General features: G+C 38.5%; 1 protein-coding gene across 1 annotated transcript in view; it reads left to right on the top strand.

Annotated features, from left to right (window-relative positions):
* The first annotated feature begins 2,680 nt into the window (after positions 1–2,680).
* CEMIP2 (cell migration inducing hyaluronidase 2) overlaps positions 2,681–20,883 on the top strand; it is a 57,263-nt gene continuing 39,060 nt past the window's right edge. The window contains exon 1 of the mRNA XM_072404161.1: positions 2,681–3,033. The gene's annotated coding sequence lies outside the window, so the exon portion shown is untranslated. The remainder of the gene's footprint in view (positions 3,034–20,883) is intronic.

The raw sequence follows: 20,883 nt of genomic DNA on the forward strand, positions 1-20,883 counted from the left end.
TTGCATTCCAGTCCAAAAGCGGGAAGGGAAGATGAGAGCTCTTTGTATTTCTGGCCCTTTATTGCTAAGATTTACACCACCATAGAATTGTGGGAGATTGGGGGCACCCTGAGAAGAAATATTTTTGGCGTGTAAAGCATGCCAAGGTACATGGTGAGATTGCCGTAAAAATTGAAAGATCCTAAATGCTATAGTCCCCATACCTGTAACATATTCTTTACATTACAAGGGATAGTGTTGAACACATAAGTCCCAGCACTATAATTAAGTTTTTACAACACAAATGCCTTTCTGCACACAGAATAAAACACTAATACTTGGTCTCATCTTACACAGACCCTCAGTCATATAGCCAGGTAACAAAATATTACTGCAAATATCAGCAGAAGGGAGAGAGCAAGGGGCCACAGGCAACAAAGCCCCGGTGTGGTTCCTTGCTGCTTTGGCCCATCTGCTTTAAATGTTAGTGTGTTTGGCCTGTATACCTGTATACCTTAGTTTTAATGAGTGCTTATTTAGGTTACTGTTGGCTTTCCATCAGCTTGAACCTTTTCATTCTCCTCTGACATCTAGCATTTTTGCCCAGAGGAAAGGAAGGTGCTTCTATTCCACTATGGTGGCTGCAGGGGGAATGGGAGGATGGTAGCACAGTGGGGACTGAAAAGGAAAAGGGTAAGGGAAGTTTTTGGCATTGCGGTGTCATATGGAATGCTGCCTAAAACACATATTAGATTGGAATTTACTGAATCCAATGCAGTGTAAGTGTATCCTTCAAGTCACACTTTGACCATTCTCTTTAATTTTGGAAAGAGTGGAATTAAAGTGCAACTAAACTAAAAACAAAAAAATGACACTTACCTTTAACCCTGCAGGTCTTGATGGTACTGGTCCTTCCCATGATCCGGTCCCTCATCGTCCTGGAATTTCTCTTCGTCCCGGCACTTTGTCATCTTCAATCTTCTCTTCCGTCTTCTTCCTTGGTCTTCTTTCTTCGTCACCAGATCTCACTGCGCATGCGTTAGATCGACATATCTTTCCCCTAGGAGGAAAAGTGCCCCTTCTGCACATGTGCCTTCTGTCTACCCTTCTATGTAAAGTAAAAATGTTGAGTTTAGGTATGCTTATCAATGTCCCCGCTGGGTAGATGTTCCCCTATATTTGCCAGGGTGATGATTGTCAAAAAGACAGAAATTTAGGTGAAGTTATAATCAGAGCAGTAGGTGAAGGAATCACCAATCAAAACAACTTTCTGGAATAATAATTGTGTTCACCTTGAAGTGATTTCCCCTTATTTACTTGCATCTTTAGGATAGGAAGTAAAGGAAAATCTCACTATTAGTGTGCAGACAGCAAACAATAGCCTGATAGGGGTTTTAACCCTTCCTGTACTATACATAGCTATTTATTTGCAGGGAAATTACATAACAATTACACTTGTTGGTCTAGGTTACGTGGCATGGATTGGCCCTTTGACTACAGAATTTATACTAAGAAAAATGTATTGCCATCTCACAAAATATAAGAACAAAAAAAAGATTAATAGAAATGTATTGTTTGTTTGTATAAAGTGTGTGTGACAGCCTGTGTTTTTTTTTTAATTATTATTAAACACGTGGCACGCTGGCTCAGAGGTTAGCACTCCGACCTTTGCAGCGCTAGGTGCCAGGTTTGAATCTCAGCCAGGACACTATCTGCATGGAGTTTGCAGGTTCTCCCTGTGTCTGCGTGGGTTTCCTCCCACATCCCAAAAACATGCAGTTAGCTCAATTGGCTTCCCCAAAAATTGGTCTGGACAGTATTTGGAAACAGGTGACTATGGTAGGCCCATGAGATTGTGAGCCTCTTTGAGGGCCAGCTAGTGATATGATTATGGACATTGTACAGCGCTGTGTAATATGATGGTACTATATAAATACTGGGTAATAATAATTTATATAGCACCAACATATTAAGAAGCACTGTACATTAAATAGGAATTGCTCATATATAGTTCTATGCACACTGTTTTCTATGGGGTTTATTTAGTAAAGTTCTCCAAAACTTGAAAACAAAGACTATCACGACGGCTCAGGCGTTAGCACTCTGGCCTTTGTAGCACTAGGTCCCAGGTTCGAATCTCAGCCAGGACACTATCTGCATGGAGTTTGTAGGTTCTTCCTGTGTTTGTGTGCGTTTCCTCCCACAATCCTGAAAACATGCAGTTAGGTTAGTTGTCTTCCCCCCAAAAAATTGACCTTAGGTTACATTAATGAGATATGACCAAGGTATGGACATTAGATTGTGAGCTCCTTTGAGGGACAGTTAGTGACACAACTATGGACTTTGTACAACACTGCATAATATGATGGTGCTATATAAATACTGTGTAATAATAATAACCATGGGGGAAACTGGGTGATCCCGTAAACCTGAAAGGGATTTCTTAAAAATACTTAATGAATGTTTTCAATCTTAAACTAGATCCATTCCAGGTTTGCTGGATCAGCCAGGTTCTGTCATGACAGTCTATAACAAGTAAGTGTAATAAATCAGGCCCAATGAGTAGCAGAGAAGTAACAGCCAGCCTCTGCAGTGTGTGATCCGTCCAGTAGGGGAGCTCTCTATACACAGCCAATGATGATGATATGAGGCTCCGCCCCCTCCTCCAGCAGACGTATATATAGGGTACGCCGTGTCCCCTGTAGACTCGGATTTGGGAGAGGATTCCCCCCAGCAGAGCGCCTCACATTCTGTCCTCCTCACTTCCTCCCGGGACTGCTCCTTCACACACTGACAGTCCCATAAGCCGGCTCATGTACTAACGCCGCCCTATATAAACAATGCAAAGTCAATAAAGCCCCCCGAGCAATACACAAAGCCGGGCAGTCGCAGCTCCTTTGTTGCAGCGGGCTCGGGGTGGGGAAGTCGGCAGAGACGTCATTTCTGGGAGGAAAACTTTTCACCTAATAAGCAACCGGTGCGACGGAGTGCGGAGACCGTGCCATGGGAAGGAGGGCGGCGGGCAGCTCGGTGCACGTGTGACAGACATCCCCGGTAAGTGCCCCGGGTACAGGGGGAGGGGTACTACACCCATCCTAGTGGGGGCACAGGTTCTGCACCACGTGACCTGGTGCCAGCTAGGTGCCAATGTCATGGCAGTGCCAGCCTTCTCTGCCTATAGACCTCCCTTGTCATAACTTATAGGGAGCCCCCTGCTAATGACATATTTACAGCTTACATTATATGAGTATGGACATGTGAAGTGTGTAAAAGAATAATGGGTCAAAGTATTGGCAACTACTACAAATATATTGTATATTAAGTAATGGCAGAGGGAATTGTATTCTTCAGGTGTCAGTGGAAAAGTTCCCATTTATAAGAGAAGGGTCATTGTAAGTTGGTGGTTTCTTGATGATAGTCAGAGGAAGAAGAGATCCATTACACTGCTGGTCATTGGGATCAATGCTCCCTACAGTGATAGTTATTGGAGAAAGGTCCCTGGACCCTGAGAGAAGAAGCACCTTCTAATAATAGGGCTGTTTTATCTCTTAGATTGTAAGCTCTTCAGGACAGAGTCCTCTCCTCTTCCTGTGTCACTGTCTGTATCTGTCTGTTACTATTTAATGTACAGCACTGCGTATGTTAGTGCTATATAAATACTTTTTAATAATATTAATACTGATGGTCAATTCAAGAAAGAATTCATTACATTGGTGGTCATTGGGATCAGTGATAGCTATAAGAGAAGGACCCCTGGTCCATAAAGAGAAGAACCACCTTCTAATAATAGGGCTTTTTTATCTCTTAGATTGTTAGCTCTTCAGGGCAGGGTCCTCTAATCCTCCTCAATCACTGTCTGTTGCTATTTAATATACAGCGCTGCGTAATATGTTGGCCCTAATTAAATATTTATAATATTAATACTGATAGTCAGTTCAAGAAGGAATTCATTACAATGGTGCTCATTTGGATCAGTGCTCCTTTTACTGATGGTTATTAGAGAAGGGTCCTTGGTCTGAGAGTAGAACCACTTTTTATTAGTAGTCATTGATAGAAGTGCACTCTGTGGTCAGTATAAGAAAAGCTTTAGGCTAGGCTCAAACCTGCCTTCCGATCTGGCTGGTACTATGCCCAATCACATGCACCACCATGCTAGTTATTATTATTAATAAACAGGATTTATATAGCGCCAACATATTGCGCAGCGCTGTACAATAAATAGGGGTTGCAAATGACATAGAACCAGCATCTGCAGATTTGACAGCGGCCAGCATTGAGTGGTCCTCTTTCATTTTCTAAAGGGTCTGCCACAGATAGAAGGTACTTGTAACACAGTGTTCTTGGTAAAAGGGTTTCTTACATCAGTAGTAATTTAAGAAGGGTATCTGGTCAATTGGTAGTCATTGGAAGAAAGGCCATCTTATACTGATGGTCAGTGAGCTTCGTTACACTGGTGGTCGGTGGGAAGAGCTCTCCTTACATTGATTGTTATTGGAGAAGGGTCAATCTGAGAAGACTCACCTTCTGTCGGTAGTCATTAGAAGAAGGGTCCTCCTGTACTGACAGTAAACTGTGCTCTTTACATTGATGGCTATTGGAGAAGGGTTGGGTCAGTGAGAGCCGGATAAACTTTTATTAGTGATCATTAAAAGAAAGGCTTTTGTACATTGTTGTTGGTGGTCAGTGGGGAGAAAGTCTTACACGAAGTTAAAAATATCAGTGGTAACATAGAGGCAGAATGGTCCATTGTCTAGGAAGCCTTTAGTAAATTTTACAAGAATGCCGATTGAGAAACTCAGTACCAGCACTAAAGGACTCGGAAGCCCCAACTTGCAGCCTCATTCTTAAATAGCTTCCAACTGTTTTGGATTTCCAAAAGTTGTCTCTAGGAAGTTTTGTCCCTTCTGATCATCTAATGAGTTCATAATAAACAGATGCCCATAAAGTGCTCAATTCCAACAAAAGTTTGCCATACACATGAAAGCAACATTGTTACAAAATTGAATTAATATTTCTTCTCCATTAACATGTATTTTGTGGTTCCTGGCATTAGTTGACTGTAGATTCTTCATTAGCACCAAAGTAATGTCTCTGGAAGTGTTTTTTTTTTAATAATGACTGTGGTAGTAGTCTTTAACAGTCCCTGTGCTGCAGAAACATTGATTTGCTAGCCCCGTTCTGTGCTGCTGTATGCACAGGTATATTTGGGGCTGTTCTGCAGCTCCCTGCTACGACATCCAGAGAGTGATCAGAGACCAATTAGTGCCGTCTCTGATCATGTAACCACTAGGATTACAGCGGTTAGCCATTTGTGGTGATCAAAAGGAAATTTTGCTTTGGGAAAACAAACTTTTCCTTGTCATTTAAACTTAAAGATGTGACAGCTGGAAAGGGTTAAAGGACTTCTGTGTGAGGCTATTTTGGCTCCCGCTCAGGTACCAGCATATAGTCACAGTAGACGTGCATAAGGAAGGAGATGAAGACGAAGAGTCGCTTGTCCTTGGTACATACTAGGAAAATAGAGCCAGCTGGTGAGTTGCCAGTATTTCCAGTCCAAATGATGTAAAGACAAAATGCAAACATTTTTAGGGTTAAGCAAGCAGTAAAGAGAACCCCTCACTTTTTACCTGTACTAGTGCCCAAGTCTGTGAGACAGAAGAGGGGGGATCTCTGCCTACACCCAGCCCATATGGGGTATAAAGGGGCTGCTAACTACTTTCAGAATCTGTGCCCTGGGGAAGATATGCAAATGAGAAAACTCCGTCTTTATCGTCTTACTAATCAGAACATCAAAGTAATAAAAAAAGGCATCTGCATGACAGCAAGGCAACTTTCATTTGTTCAAGGAGAAAGGCTTGACAATGACCGCTCTCAATGTGAAGTACCTAGACACTGTTAGAATGCTACTGTGCTTTCAATAGCGAAAAAGGAAAGTTTTATGTCGGTACAATAACCATAAACTGGACCCAAAGTCACCTTATTGTATCTTTGTGTCCTAAGCAATACTAGCATCCCTTTGTGGTTACAAAGAGGACATCACTCCTGTCTATAGTATGTACTACTGTTTCCGGTGTATACTTATGTAGTAGTCATGAAGTGTGAAGTTGTGTGCTCAGTCAGTGGCCAGGCTTGTATGTGTGTGGTAGATGTAACAGCTGGGAGTTAGAACTTTTGTTCTACTGTTTTTAACCATTTGCTCTCAGTTAGGCAAACTCTTGTACTTGGTGGTCTCAACAGAGGATTAGCCCTGCTGGTGCTGGCATACACTTTCTAGTTGCAGAAATAAAAGTTTGGATCTTATCTGGAGTTCATGACAATCTTTGAATTAGCTATGTGGAATGTGACTGGTATTTTGTTCATCATTGGTGATATTGCCTTATACCATTAGACAGATGTTAAAGAATAACCTAACCAGTACAACTAATTACTATAATACATCAATAACAATCACTGCAGATTTCCATTTTTTTTGCAATTTATAAAAGATTTTCTGCTTAGTAGTCACCTTTAGGGGTTAAGAGTTATGCCTGTTGCTTTTGAAAAATAAATGGATTGCTGTATACATATAAGTAAGCACTGCAATATAAATATTCCTTTTCCTGAAAATATAAATTTCCTGATGGGTCTTGGCACAGCAACCCCTGGCTTGCTTACCACAAGTATTGGATCGATGGCACTCAGCAATAGAATGCCTTATCCCAAATTATTTGCAGATGTGAGTGTGTTTGTCTATGATTAATAAAAACTTGGACACATCTAGAAAATAGATATAGTTACTAAAAGAAAAAGAATGCATGATTCTGCACTTATCGCTATATGCTTTTGTAACTGCACTATACTGATTTATTTTTCATTGGTTTGTCTCATAAATATATAGTTGGGAAAACGGAAATTTAAAGATGGTAAGTAGGCCATTCAGAATATCTACCTTGAAGGTTGATATTCTAGATCAGCCCATCTCAACCCTTTTGACCCCAGAAGAACCCCTAAAATAATTTCCAGATCCTGGGGAACCAATACAAAGTGTGGAAAAATGCCCCTTACATTAGTGGTACATACATAATCTTGCTCTTAAAGACAGCTAAAACAATCTCTGATGTCATGCTTGTGGCTCTGCTAAGTGATGTTGCAAAGAACAAGGCACCGTCTAATAAAAGGTCAATCATCCACAGTCCACGGGAATCCCTGAAGGAACATTAGTGTTCCACAGAACACTGGTTGAGAATGGCTGTTCTAGATTTGCAAACTTTTGTTTCTTTTACTGGAACTCAAAAATGTTTTGTTACTACAGTGAAACATTTTGGCTAAGTGTTTTGCTAACTATTTAATGGAAAGCTGGGGCCCTGGATTCAGTTTGAATTCCCCCTTTATGTGGTTTTGTTAGCAGCTGTGGTTTTCCCAACAACTAATAAACATGCACCACCCGGCACTTTTTAGTAACCACCCATTTGTTTGTTAGGTGGTTACTGAAAAGTTGGGTTACAAGGACTGCAGCTTCTTTCTGGAGAATACTGATGCTGGTTGAATATATCTCTCTACAGTACCTTAGAATATAATCTCAGTGACTGTTGTTGGACAGGAGACAAATTTTTGAACATGCTCCTAATCTAATTTTTGCTGCCCAGAGACACGAAAACATGGTCAGTTCATGATACCACTCTGCAAAGTTAGTTCTCCAGTAGCTTGCAGGGTTTGCTTTGTTCTAGGAAGTTTATGCACATTCGGAAGGGAAAAAAAAGAGGACAGCATCATTGAAGACATGTCATCCAACCCACTCAATAGATTATTGGAACATATTTGCCACCTTGGAGGACAAGTAGAAGTCACCTTGCAAGTACATTCTTACTTGTGGCAAGTGTGAACATTTAGGGAAGAATTTTATTTGCTAGCTATTTTATCAGTATCATATGGATGGAGTGTACATCAAATTGACACTAGGAAAAACAAACAACATATACGTATGAGTAGTTTTGGGTGAAATAGTTTATATTATATGTTCTTTTTACTAAAATGCCTAGTTATGCAAATTGCATACCAAGAGGTTAAGCTTGCACTGATCTTAGGCATTTGAAAAGCTTCTAGAACTCAATAATAATCTCCTAGTTGCATGAACAGAATGGTAACAATGCAAAGTTTACTCTCCAAAGTTCAGTCATTATGAGCATGTCAGTCTATAATGTTTTCCATGCAGTAAAGTGTACAAAGGCTGAGTGGCAGGATCCTTCTTTAGATCTCGCTGTACAGCCAAAGGTGGTCATATACAGCTGGATATATACAAGAAATGAGATTTAGGCCTTCCTTGCGATAATATAGTAGTGTAGAGGATAACAAAGTTATAATGAGCATTGGGAGTTCTCGATTTTTAGATTCAGATACTTTCAGACATAATGGCAAATCTGTGCTCTGCTTTTTTCTCCTCCATGGAAAATAGCCAAGGAGAGAATGTTGATTCTTTTAACTGGTAAAGTCAGAGAGAAGGCCATGCCAGATCCACTGGAACCCAGATCCCATGTAGACAGCCAACATTTATACCACACATCTTTATGAGAAAATTCTGATTGTCCATGGCCACCCATAGAGCAGCTCAAATCAGGCTTAACATTTCTGGTAGTGTGTAGCCTGGAAAACATGTTTGTGTGTGTATGTATGTAAATGTATATGTGTGTGTGTATATATATATATATATATATGTGTAATATTTATCATTTACATTATACAACATGCTCCAACCAACCTGCATGTGACATTAGCTTGCATGGTGGAATTTCCAGCCTGCCAAAGGAATGATTGATAAGGGAAGTCCTGTGCCACTTACTTTAGTAGATCATTGTTCCATGTGGGTAGTTTTATGGCTGAGTATAAAACATCTGGACAACTAAACTAAAACTAAAACTGAACTAAAAGTGAATATGACTGCACGTACACAGAGAATACCGGTGGACTGAATTTTTTTATCACCGGTTTTTGGAAATAAGTTGATGTCTGATAAATATTTATTGAGTGGTACGAGTTGTCTATTTAAACATAATAGGCATCATTGGCACCATCTGTGCAGGCAGATTATTCCTAGGAAAATTGCCATTATAGTCACCCCTAAATGTGGTACTGAAAATAATTATAAAGCCAAAAATGTCTTCTTCAGCTTTGGAGTCAGAAATAGTTCCTACCTTTTATCTACCTTTTTTCCTTACTTACTGCCCCAGAAACGCAGCATGAAGTAAGAAGAGATCTCTTACTGTTGGAGTGTGGGCTGACACGTGGTAACATATATATAACATCACTTTAGGATGGATGAATCCTTTTAAGTATGTCTATCAGCTGATAAAGAGTTTCCTCCAGTTTATGAAGTCTCTTTATGTTTGCATCCTCCCAGTTCAGTTTGTATTTTAATTCTGTCTTAAGTAATTGCAAATGTCCGAAAACATGTGTATTTTCATTTCACTTGGCCAGTTTTGTTGAAGCTAAAAGAATATACATTTGTGCTTTAGAAAACAATATTTCTGAAAAGGAAATTGTTGACATTTCCTTAAACAATTTAAAGTTTAGTCCAGGAAATAAAGTAGTGAAGTATGAGGTACTGATACACTTACTGATTCAAAACATAAAAACATAATAAATGTTTGGCTTTATCATTATGTGTTTTTTCTAATATTTTTGTTTGTTGCAAAAATAACTTAACTTGGCATTGGGATTATTATTGTGGTTTAAAGTATAAAACAAAACCTCAGAAGATCTTTCCCATACCATAAGTTAACAACTCCTACCCTGGATTCTTACTTTCCCTTGTAATGGAGCAATAAGTCTGTGCAATGTTTTCTTCACCGCCCAGCAGAATCCTCTTTAGTGCTGGCTGATGCCCGGAGACTTAATGTGGGCACCTCCAGTCCCTCAGTACCATATAATTTCTTTTTATTTTGTTCAAAAACTTCAGAATGACTGACTCAATGGCCATTTTGCTGGTTGTCAGAAATGCACTGCACAGAAGGGTTAGCGCCACAAATCGGGGTAATATTTTAGCTATCTTTTTATTATAATAATATTCCTGATAATTTCTGATTATTGAAACCTGTCAGTTTAAACTCTGTGGGGTCCACGCATAGGCTGCTGTTCAATAGACATGAGTGATGCCGCTACTACAATTCCTGGCATCAATTGCGTTTAAAAAATGCGGGGCCATGCATGAACCAGGCAAAGGTGGAGCGGCCTGCTGGTCTATAGACGCGAGTGATGCCGGGAATTGTGGAAACGGCATCACTTGTGTCAACAGTAGCTTAATATGAATTGCAGCTGGCCCGCCGTTACTACAGATTGCATTTGCGGCGGGCCACCCTGATCTAAACTGTCCAGTGCTTCAACTTTCCTGTAAAGTGTCAATACATACAGTGAGAATGTGGGATAACTTGCTAACCAAACCCTAAATTTGTTTATTCTTAATCCTCCAAAATTTCGGCAAGCACTACAAATATCCTTGTATTTACCCCCCCCCCCCCCCCCATAGGATAACTGAACTAAAGACCAGATGCATAATTGCCCAACTGTTCAAGGTAACATGGGACTTTAGAACCCTAACACTAATTATAAAATATTATAGGTGTTGGTCTATTGCCCAGCTCAGCTATTTCCCTCCATCTTTTCCTCCATTTCTCTATTTTAAATCTTCTAAGGTTTAATACACTCATAGAACTTATGAACATACTACCTTTTGTACAAAAAACAAGTTCATTTTGCTGAAATGGCCTGAGCTCCTAGTAAAGCAATGTTGTCTTTTGGGGTTGCATGTGTCATGCCAGTTCTAATGACACTTCCAAAATAAATGAGCAGATCACGCAAGCCTTAAAGCAAAACTAAACCCTTGCAATCAGGCAAGATCTTGCAAAAGGGACTGAGTAGCTGAATGTTTGCTTAGTTTTTATTATTTGTAATAGTGTCTTCCTTATAGATCTTCACAACTCCATAGTAAAAAGTGTAGCATTAAATAAAACGAAATGACTTTCTGTTATAAATGTACAGTAATAATTAAAAACACAATTTGATGTGTTCTGTATTTGAAGCTTGATGTGCATATTTTAGTTTTAAAGACTGTATTCCGCTATGCACGATTTCCTGTGAAATATAGGAAGTTCACTGTAAAGTGATAGCTGCAAAACTCACTTTTAGTAGCAAGTGTGTTTTGGCAGTGAACTGAGAAATACTGAAGTCAAATCTGATTTGCAGGGCCAGATTACATCTGCTAGACAGCATGGAAGTGTTGTCTCAGTGTTACATTTGGAATTGTAGCACTCCATCTACATTGTGTAAAGATATCATAAGGTGCAATATTGCCAGGGCCATGCCAAATCCATGATCCACTCATGTGAAATGAATTCTCCAGTCTCACAAAAGAAGCTAGGGATCTAGGGAGGAACTGAGTCATCTTGGTGAAATTTTGTATTTATCTAGTGCTTTATTTTGTTGGGATTTTACTCTTTTTAAAATAATTGATTCATATTTTGAATTGTTGATCTAAATCTGCACCAAGACTTTAGACTCTTAGGAGGGAGTTCCAACTGTTATGCTGCAATACTATGTGGCAACACATTTGTGCTTTGTGTACTGTGGTGCCTTTTATTTTTAATGGCACCCAAATTAAAGCTGGAGTTTGGCTTTATTGCCCATGGGCTCATTTTTTCAGTTTTGGCAAAATAGAGAAGGTGAAATAAGGCTAAAGAAAGCAATTGTTGCACAAGAAGAAAACGCCTTAAGAGCCATCTAAAGTGTGCGCATAAATAAAAACAACAAAAACACCATAATTGCACCTTCATCGTTGACTTTGATGCATTTCGAGTGGTGAAAGTCAAGCACCTCTGTACCTTCCTAAACTGCAGTCTGTGTTCCAGATAGAAATCTTCCCTGACAGGTTAGCAAGTGAATAGATTTAATATTTTTTCAACAGGGCCTGTTCTGCTTCAAATAACTTCAGAAATTTGAAACCACAAAAATGTCTCTAGCAAAGGACTAAAATGCTAATAATTAAACTCATGACTTGATCGTCCATGACATGTGGATGCTTTTATTTTCCATTGCCAGTGAAGTAGCTATGTCACAGGACGTGTTGTGTTTGAGGTGTGTTGAAATGGTCACTAGTGCTTGCAATCGGGACAGGAAATGTGCATTACCACACTATGAGAGCTGCCTCTCCTCCAGAAGACTTTGATGTCCTCTCAGGCACTCAGCAGGTTATTATATGGAAAGATTAGATGTAATCTCTAGTGCTCCTGCTGCCCCGACCGAGTACCGTTTTACATATGGAAACAGCAACATGCTCAAAATGCTGAAATATAAGTTGTTGCTTGGAAGTCCAGGGCTGGTGTGTATTACAACCACAGCATACATTCCAGTTATGTGGCTATACTCCACAAGGCTGCTGTTAGGCTCAATTCCTGTAATGTACATTAGTGTGATCACTTGTATCAGCATTCTTTAGAGGCAGGAAAAGTGTTTTTTAAGGTAGACCATTCGTAATACTGATTTATTCTTATGGTGTTTTAAAGAGCAGGACACAAGTTTATTCTGTCTGGTAAGAGACTGGATGAAACAATGCCAGGTATTTATTACAAAACAGGTTTCATTCCAGTAGAGAACAAATTAATTTAGAAGCCAATCGGACAAATATTTAGGAACTTGGTTATCTAGATTCTTATTACTTGTATGTATATAGTGCTGGCTTATTTTGCAGTGTTACTCATCCATAGTCCTATCACTAACTGTTCCTCAGAGGAGCTCATAATCTAATGTCTCTACCAAAGTCTTAAGTCATCAACCCAGTTTTAGGACAATTTTTTAGGATGGAAGCCAGTGAGCCTGTTTTTGGCATGTGGGAGGAAACTCCAAAGTGCCCAGAGGAAACCCACGCAAACACAGGACAAGGTACAAACTCTGTGCAGGTAGTGTCCTGGCCAAGATTTGAACCTGGAGCCAGAGAGCTACCTCCTGAGCCACCTGTGATATGAGACATATTTTTCTCATGTGGCATGTTCCCCCATCTTTTATTGCCTGCTAATAAAACTCAGATGGCACCTGTAGAGATGAGAGACATGCTGTCTGAAGATTTCAGATGGTTCACAGCAGCCTTGCACAGGGAGGTACAGATTAAAAGAATGGAGGCATCTCCCACGCTTAGTCACATAGTGGGTGTATGTACAAGCTACACAGCTGATTTGTTTAGATCAGGTTTTTCCTGAATAACATTTGATTTTCATATGGTAAGCAAAAACAGCTCCAGTTCCCCTCCCGTTAGTGATCATTAAAAAGTGCAATATGTAGCACTTCTTCCTGGTAGGGTCTATTTACACTGCTTTCTCACGTGTGTGTACATGTGCCCTTCACATTTCCCTTTGTAAATACCCAATCCACTGCAGTAGGTGTGAACCGATCACAAGGAAAGATTGGGATTTCTACGTATAATACATTTTTATGTAGTAACATTCTTGGGTTTTACTGGAGAAAAAACAAAGAAGTGTTAAATAGACTTTTACTGTTCTCCTGTTTGAGGAAGCCTGAGAACTAGACACTGCAGAGCGAATGTCACCGCATCTTTAACTCCTCTTACATTAATAATATTATCCAGAGAGTATAGCACCCCACCCTATCAAACCAGGTATTCCGTCTTAATGAGAACATTGCCATATGAACCCACTATTAACTAAAGGTGGCCCACTTGTAATTTCACAGAAGGGTAAATGTTGTGAAAAAAAATGCAATGGACTTTGCTTAGGAAGTTAATATTATTAAACAGGATTTATACTTTACAATTTCATAAGTGAAACTGGGTGATCCAGCAAACATGGAATGGATTTCTTCAAAGTCATTTGCTATTTGCTAGAAAATGTTTTGAATCATGGATGAGATCCATTTCAGGTTTCCTGGATCACCCAGCTTCACTGGTGAAAGCGTATCTTCTCCAGCCTTGGAGAGCTTTAATAAACCAGGCCCTATAGGTATAACTTTAATGAATGTCCAACATGGCACGAGGCTGTCTATATCCAGCATGGGTTAGATTTTATTCTAATTCCAGTTGGCTAATTAGTACAGATGTTTTTATAGTTTTGTTTTTTCATATGAGTAGTAGGACTTGGTAGGGAGCAGGCAGCAAATGCATATAACCTACCATACGTTTCATACGTATTGTTTAGGAAAGCCTGTTGATTCGTACATTCAGCAAAATTACAAAGCCAGATGTCTGTTTGTATTAGAATTGAACACTGCAAACTCACTGAGAAGTAAATAAGTGTCAAATAACTAAATAATATGTAATACGTGGCTATGGGGCTGCGTTTAATGGACAGGGATTTTTATAGGGATTTCTTTCTTCATTGTGGTTTCACAGGTATGCTTTCCACATGGAGCTGCCAATATGTTATTAGCATGTATTTTTATGGAAAATGTGCAGGATCTTCCTCTGAGGAAAAACCTCACAGTTGCTGTACACGAGCAGCTCAGACATGTGGGGCCTATTGTTTAGTAGCTGGCCCCAGTCCAACGGAGCACATTGTTGTCATCAGCCCACAGTTGCTTTAAAGAATTTTTGTCAGTTTTTATACTTTAGAACTTTTACCAGTTGTTTTAGCAGACGTTGCTGTTTTTGCTTTTAATTTAGCATACTTTTGTTTTTTTGTTTAAAATGGCCCAGAAAGTATGAAAAAAATGGAAAAATTGCTGTATAACCTTTAAATGTTAAGCCTCTTTGGGGCAGGTTCTAATGTTATATTTATTGCAAAGTGCTAATTAAAGGGTGAGCAGATAGCTGCCAAGTTAATTATAAACCTTCAGAGCATAAGTGTCCCAATCACCCAGTGATAATGCTAAACTAGAAGCTTTTCTGAGTATTAAATTCTTGTGTGATTTTTTTTTTTTGGCTATGCAGTATTGTAGGGTTGTGTGAATCCAAAAATGGTTTGGCAAAATTTTGGCACATGTAGTACATGTTTATAGATGTTCCATTTCAATAGGTTCAACCTATAACTAATGCACTTTGTAAAGTTCTAAGTATTACATACATTAGACTGGCAAAATCTATGACATCCTCGTTGGTTGATAACCATTTTACTTCATCACTCTTGTTTTTTCCATGCGCTTGCCTTTTCCTGATAACATAAAATATTTACAATCCATGAAACATATTTTCTTGCTGCACCTTGTTGTTTTTTTTCTGTATGATTTGGCATTGTCTCATTACAATGGTGGCAGTTTCCAGTAGTTTAGTATAGAATTGGGAATAGGTTTGGTCTAAACAAGAGCTAGATCATATTCATGGTAATGGGAAGCTATCTTGTGTTTATAAAGCTTTGTGGACTTTTCTTGTAAAGCCGTTTCATTTACTATATGCACCTTTATTTTACATACAGTAATTAATTTTTTGGGATTTTGCTATCAGTATGATATATTTATTATTAGAGATTTAATAAAAATTCCACTATTGCTAGCTAATAATGATCTGCAATAGTCTGAATTGCTTGAATTCTAAATTACCTACAGAATAAAATTTGAATGTGAGCTAGTTTATTTGCTTTATACAAACAAGACAGTATTTGGGTTTGAATGACGGTAACAACTTTCATGTCATTTGCATCATTTGTTTGCAGCAAACCTCTGTGTGTGTTAGTGAAAGTTGCTTAGTGTTAGAAGCCATGTGAGACTTTTTTTTTAATGTATGTAAATGTTTGATTTTTGTTTAGAGTGTAATGTGTACTTTACGTTTGCTTGAGTTCTGTGGGTGAACTTTCACTTCTATGTGAATACATGTGTATTTCCAACTTTTTGATAGCATTAGTTAAAACCCTTGTTTTGTTGCCTTTTTTTAAAGAGCTGCAACAGGAAGTTATTAGAAATCTCTTTCCATCTGATTTCCTAATGTCCCTACCATAGTCATATGTCATTACCACAGTCTAAGGTCAATTTTGGGGGGAAGCCAATTAATCTAACTGTATGTTTTTGAAATGTGGGATGAAACCGGAGTACCTGGAGGTACTCCATGCAGATAGTGTCCTGGTTGAGATTTGATCTTGGGACCTTGTGCTGCAAGGGCCAGAGTGCTAACCTCTGAGTGTTCTTTGTAATTCTTTGTTTGCCTTTTCCATCAGATAATGTTTTAAATTCGTTCCTCCAATACAGTTTGATTATCCAACCAGTGGATAGTACATAGAGTATTTGAACGCAAAGGATTGAGTTAAATATTGATTATACTATTGATCGAATACAGTTGGGAGACATTGCCATTGCCTATCAGTTCGTGTTGAGACAAATCTGTTCTTGCTTGCTATGTTTTTTCTAGGTAAATTAAGCTTTCTAGAAGATGTGTGAGAATGAAAACTATGCAATGCTTCTGTTGCAAATGAAAGATTAATCATAATGCCCTTCCCCCAACCATGCTAAAGTGAGCCAACATCCCAGGATCTGTAATGTGTTTTTCCAAGGAGCCAAGGAGTGTCTATTGATTTTCTGTTGTTTAGCTGTTTGAACACACCAGCATAGCTGATCCATTAGTATAGGAACTACATCACCTAGTAATGTGTGAAAATCTTTTTTCCTTCAAATATTGCAATTATTTTTGTAACTCTCCACTGCATATTTTTTGGCTCACGATTTATTGCATGCAAAACATTGTTCTGAAAAGATAATTGTTGCAGTTTTTTTGTTTCCGTCATATTTTTCCATAAGCTGGTATATACATCAAAGCAACGTCACTGTTAATGGTTATTGCGTTATTTAGCATGGACTCTCACTGAGAGGTCACAGAGATCCCAGGATCTTTACTGTAAATCACAGTGTGACATGGATAGATGTGTCAAGACAGGATGCTGGTGCCCTACCTTTGTCCATTCCAGGCACACCCATGTCAGAAAGGAAGGCTTGTTGCTTGTACAGACTGTTTGGTACTTTTTCACATACTTTATTAGTTTTATTTCAGTGGTGCTACATATACTGGGCTTTACAACAAATCCCAAAATGTTATTTAATCTGTCGCAGTCGGTCAGAATTTGTCTTGTACTAGTCTGTGTGGGAATGTATGGCTCGTGGTGTAACAAGCTCATTGTTACTATATTTCCTTATTAGATAATATTTGATAGGATATGGCCCATACCAGTCACATTGGTGTATTTAGGCACCCTGTGTGTAGGCTTAAAACATAACTGCATCTAAGATTTAAAGCAAACATAACTTTTTTCCATAAATCATACATTTTCATAAAAACCTAAATCGATTGTTCTGCTTCCAACTTAGTTTGTTCACAGATCATTCTCATTAGAGTTGATTTTACTGAAGATGTTTAGGCTGCACATTTAGCAAAGCAAATTGTTATTACTCTAAAAGTGATAATTCAAGTTACTCTGAGAATTTGGGAAAAAGTAAGTTTGCAAAGAATACCCAATCATGAGCGAAGAAATCAAATTATGCTTTTTGGTTACATATGATTGCATGGCAGAAGTCAGCAGAGCTTAGTTTTGTCCAGGGCAAAGAGATTGCATAGACCCCCCTGAGAGTTCCTTCTCATGGTTGTAATGTAAATATCTAAAGATTTTTCCAATGTGAAAATCTTAGAAAAATAGACTTCAGTAACAAATAAAAACAAGTTCTCACTGAAGATGCGTGATAGCTTTACACTTGGCCAAGTCAGATTAGGTTTGCCACTTTCTCATCTGATTCTGTTCCACACATGTTAGATCTTTATTACATCACACGTTTTATGTACTACACAACTTTATGACCAGTCTGGGAGTGGGTTTGGTGGGCCGTGTGGTATCTAGACAGCACAGAATAAAACAGAAGACAAGTGCTAATGCTGGACATGGTTCATCTGAATACTAATGTACATCAATGGGTGGTGGTTGCCTTGTTTTACAGTGCATAGTGCTGCTTTACCATTACGTCTTGCATACTCCCCAGAGAAATCAAATATTTGACATTAACAAGAACACTGGGTAACATTTTGACTAATGGTAAGTCTATTAACAAAATAAAAATGTACTACTGCAGCCTAAAGGAAAACATTCCAAGAATTGGAAGATAAAACTAGAACTAAAGCCAACATTTTTTTACACTTTTGATGGAGTATGTACTGGCATAAAGTTTTCAAAATGCTGTTGTTGGTGTGTGTTGCTTTAGAGAAGCTTATTTATTGAATACTCCTCCAAAATCATGCATGCTGCACTTTTGTGTAGTGTAGTGTATTGGCAAGGTACATATAGGGGGACATTAAGTCTTGTGCATTGCCACGCATTATGCATTACACATATTTATTTAATGCATTAGTGGGATCAGGCCCCTACAGGACACCATTAGAAAAATTCCACTCCTTTTTTGTCACAGAGGCAACATTTTTAACAGGCAGGATTTAAGGTAACATCTGGAACAGGCCCACTAAAAAAACTCTCCACCAAAAAAAATATAAAATCATTTATCTGTTATTTGAACAGTAAGTGAGATGGAAATCTTTCTTTTAGAGCCATAGATAGTGGCTAAACACTAGAAGTAACCCATACAGAGTTTCTGTTTAAAACAAACAAAAAATGTGTTTTTTCTGGACATTCATTTCAACTCGTGAACTCATGTGACCAGATCACTGCTAAATTCCATTAGCTGTAAAAGGAAGCATTTTCAATGTAGTAGAGGCCAGACTCTGGTTGTTTTCAAATAGTTGTCTTATTCTGGCAGGTTGGGGATTTGTGTGCTTAGTACTCATTATTATGTGTTAAGTGAATTCCTCTCTAAAGAGAGAGTGGTGAATACAGGTGTGATTACTCACTGACAGTATGCCCAAAGATGCATAATGTTCCTAGACCAACACAGAAGCTGCAGATCTGCTTAAAATCTTGAAAGGCTGTACATAGAAACTGATGTAACAACTGAAATCCAACAAGGTCAAAACAGGTGTCAGTTTTCTTATAACAGCTGGTAATTCCTTCACTGAAGTCAGACGCCTTCTCTGTCCCTGTAAAGCATATGCAAAAAGAACATTGAATATATTGTATAATTATGATTTTTGTTGGCATCATTTATTACAGTACCTAAAAGAAAAGTCCAGATTCTCAGAGGCCTGCATTGAATAATTTTAGGCTGCTCTTAACATGAGTTTTTGCTGCTGTTTAGCGATGTGTTAAAACTTTGTACAAACAATTAACAACGACTTGTTGGTCTTAAGCTTACAACTGTCAGGAACGTGTGGACACATATTTGTATTTGTCCACTTCTACTCTATCTTCAGTTTGCCATGGCTGGGTAATTTGTTTAATGGTAGTTGGATGGGTTTCCTTTGAAAAAAGTAAGCAGAGCTTTTATTACTTTAGAACAGCTTTTCTCAACCATTCCATGAAACTCAGGGGTTTTGTGGTATAGTGGCTAGAAATAATACTTTATGATTTTTGTACATCAAAATCCTGTGAAGATAATTCAACTAAACTTTTTCCTTTTAAAGTAAATAGATAATTGCTGCTTGGGTTTCGTGTATTAATTGTTTTGACCATATTAAGCAACAGGCAGACAATCAAAATATACAATTTAATGTTTTTAAAGTTTCTTTCAAAAATACCTATTGCATATTTATTTTAGTGAAGGGCAGGTAAAGTAGCTGAAAATCTAATGTTTTATAATCCCCTGCACAGCTGCATAAAAGTTTTACATAGTCTTATAGTTTCTTTAAAGAGCAGCCACGGTCTGGGTAGAAAAGCCTGTACCGAGGTATTATAGGAGATTCTTGTTCTCTGTGTGGAAGCACTGGTCTCTCTGAAAAGATCTTATTTGCTGTAGAAAAATGAGAACTATACCCGTCTAATTATCCATCAACATGAGCTCTTCTGATTGCATGTCTACAGGTGTTGCTCAGCAGGGGAGAGTCTCCTGCTACCACCCAGAGACTGACACTCCTAAACAGTATGCTGGCATGTTTCTTTAGTGTAGGTTCTCAGGAATGTTTTTCTGATCTGGGTCTATTACCTGATGAGTAACTGGGACAAAAGTGCAGAATCAGATATTACAATTTTTAACTTTACAAGCTATGATTCTGTTCCAGATGACTGACTCACTTCAGCAGTAATGTTGACTGTACTGGTTTATCAGAGATACGTTATGATTGGCAAAAGTCATCTGGGGAATACCTGTCCAAAGGCTTGTGGAGTTCCAGTGCTGAACTCTCCTGAAAAGCTAGTGGCCTGGATGTCACAATGGTGCTTTGATTTGATAAAACTGTACTGAGATTGTGGAGTCTTCCATAGTTTACCTTATTATATTATACTATTATAAATTCTAGTTATCTGGCTTTCTCCAAAGTGATTTTTGTGTGATTTTAAATGATGTGTAGGTGTATTGGTGTTATGATTTGTGTGGCATCATTATTCCAATAATAACAAAATGACACTATTTTTTATCAGAAAGATCCTTCTACATTAAAGTATGTGTTTGTTGCCAGTGCTGTCATACAGGATGTGCACGGAACAAATTGCCAAGTACAGCACTAGGATGTTTTTAGGACATGGAGTTGTAAAAAATATATTGTGAAATGTTCAGGTTGATGCATCACAGTTTGTGGATTTAAAAGGTGCTGGCTAAGCAATAAGGAACAGGATGACCATTTGAAAATCAAATTTAATATTTCTTTTTTATTTGGATGATGAGGCAATTTGGTCCTTTTCAGAGAACTGTTCACTAGATGACACTTTCAATTTATTGTTAACATTACTGAAAGTATAACTCAACCCAGTTTCCCAGTCCTTAGCTGCAGTTGCTGCAATTGTTTTATTTGCCTTTACAAACCTGTGAATAACATATTGTCTGACCTAGGGTGACCACATTCCCTACATTGTATCTCTGAAGAAACAGTGGGGTGAGCCTGACTCAGGAAATATGTTAGAACTATAACTCTTCCACTTGTCA

Source organism: Pyxicephalus adspersus, chromosome 3 (genome assembly GCF_032062135.1).
Source record: "Pyxicephalus adspersus chromosome 3, UCB_Pads_2.0, whole genome shotgun sequence".
NCBI lineage: Eukaryota > Metazoa > Chordata > Amphibia > Anura > Pyxicephalidae > Pyxicephalus > Pyxicephalus adspersus.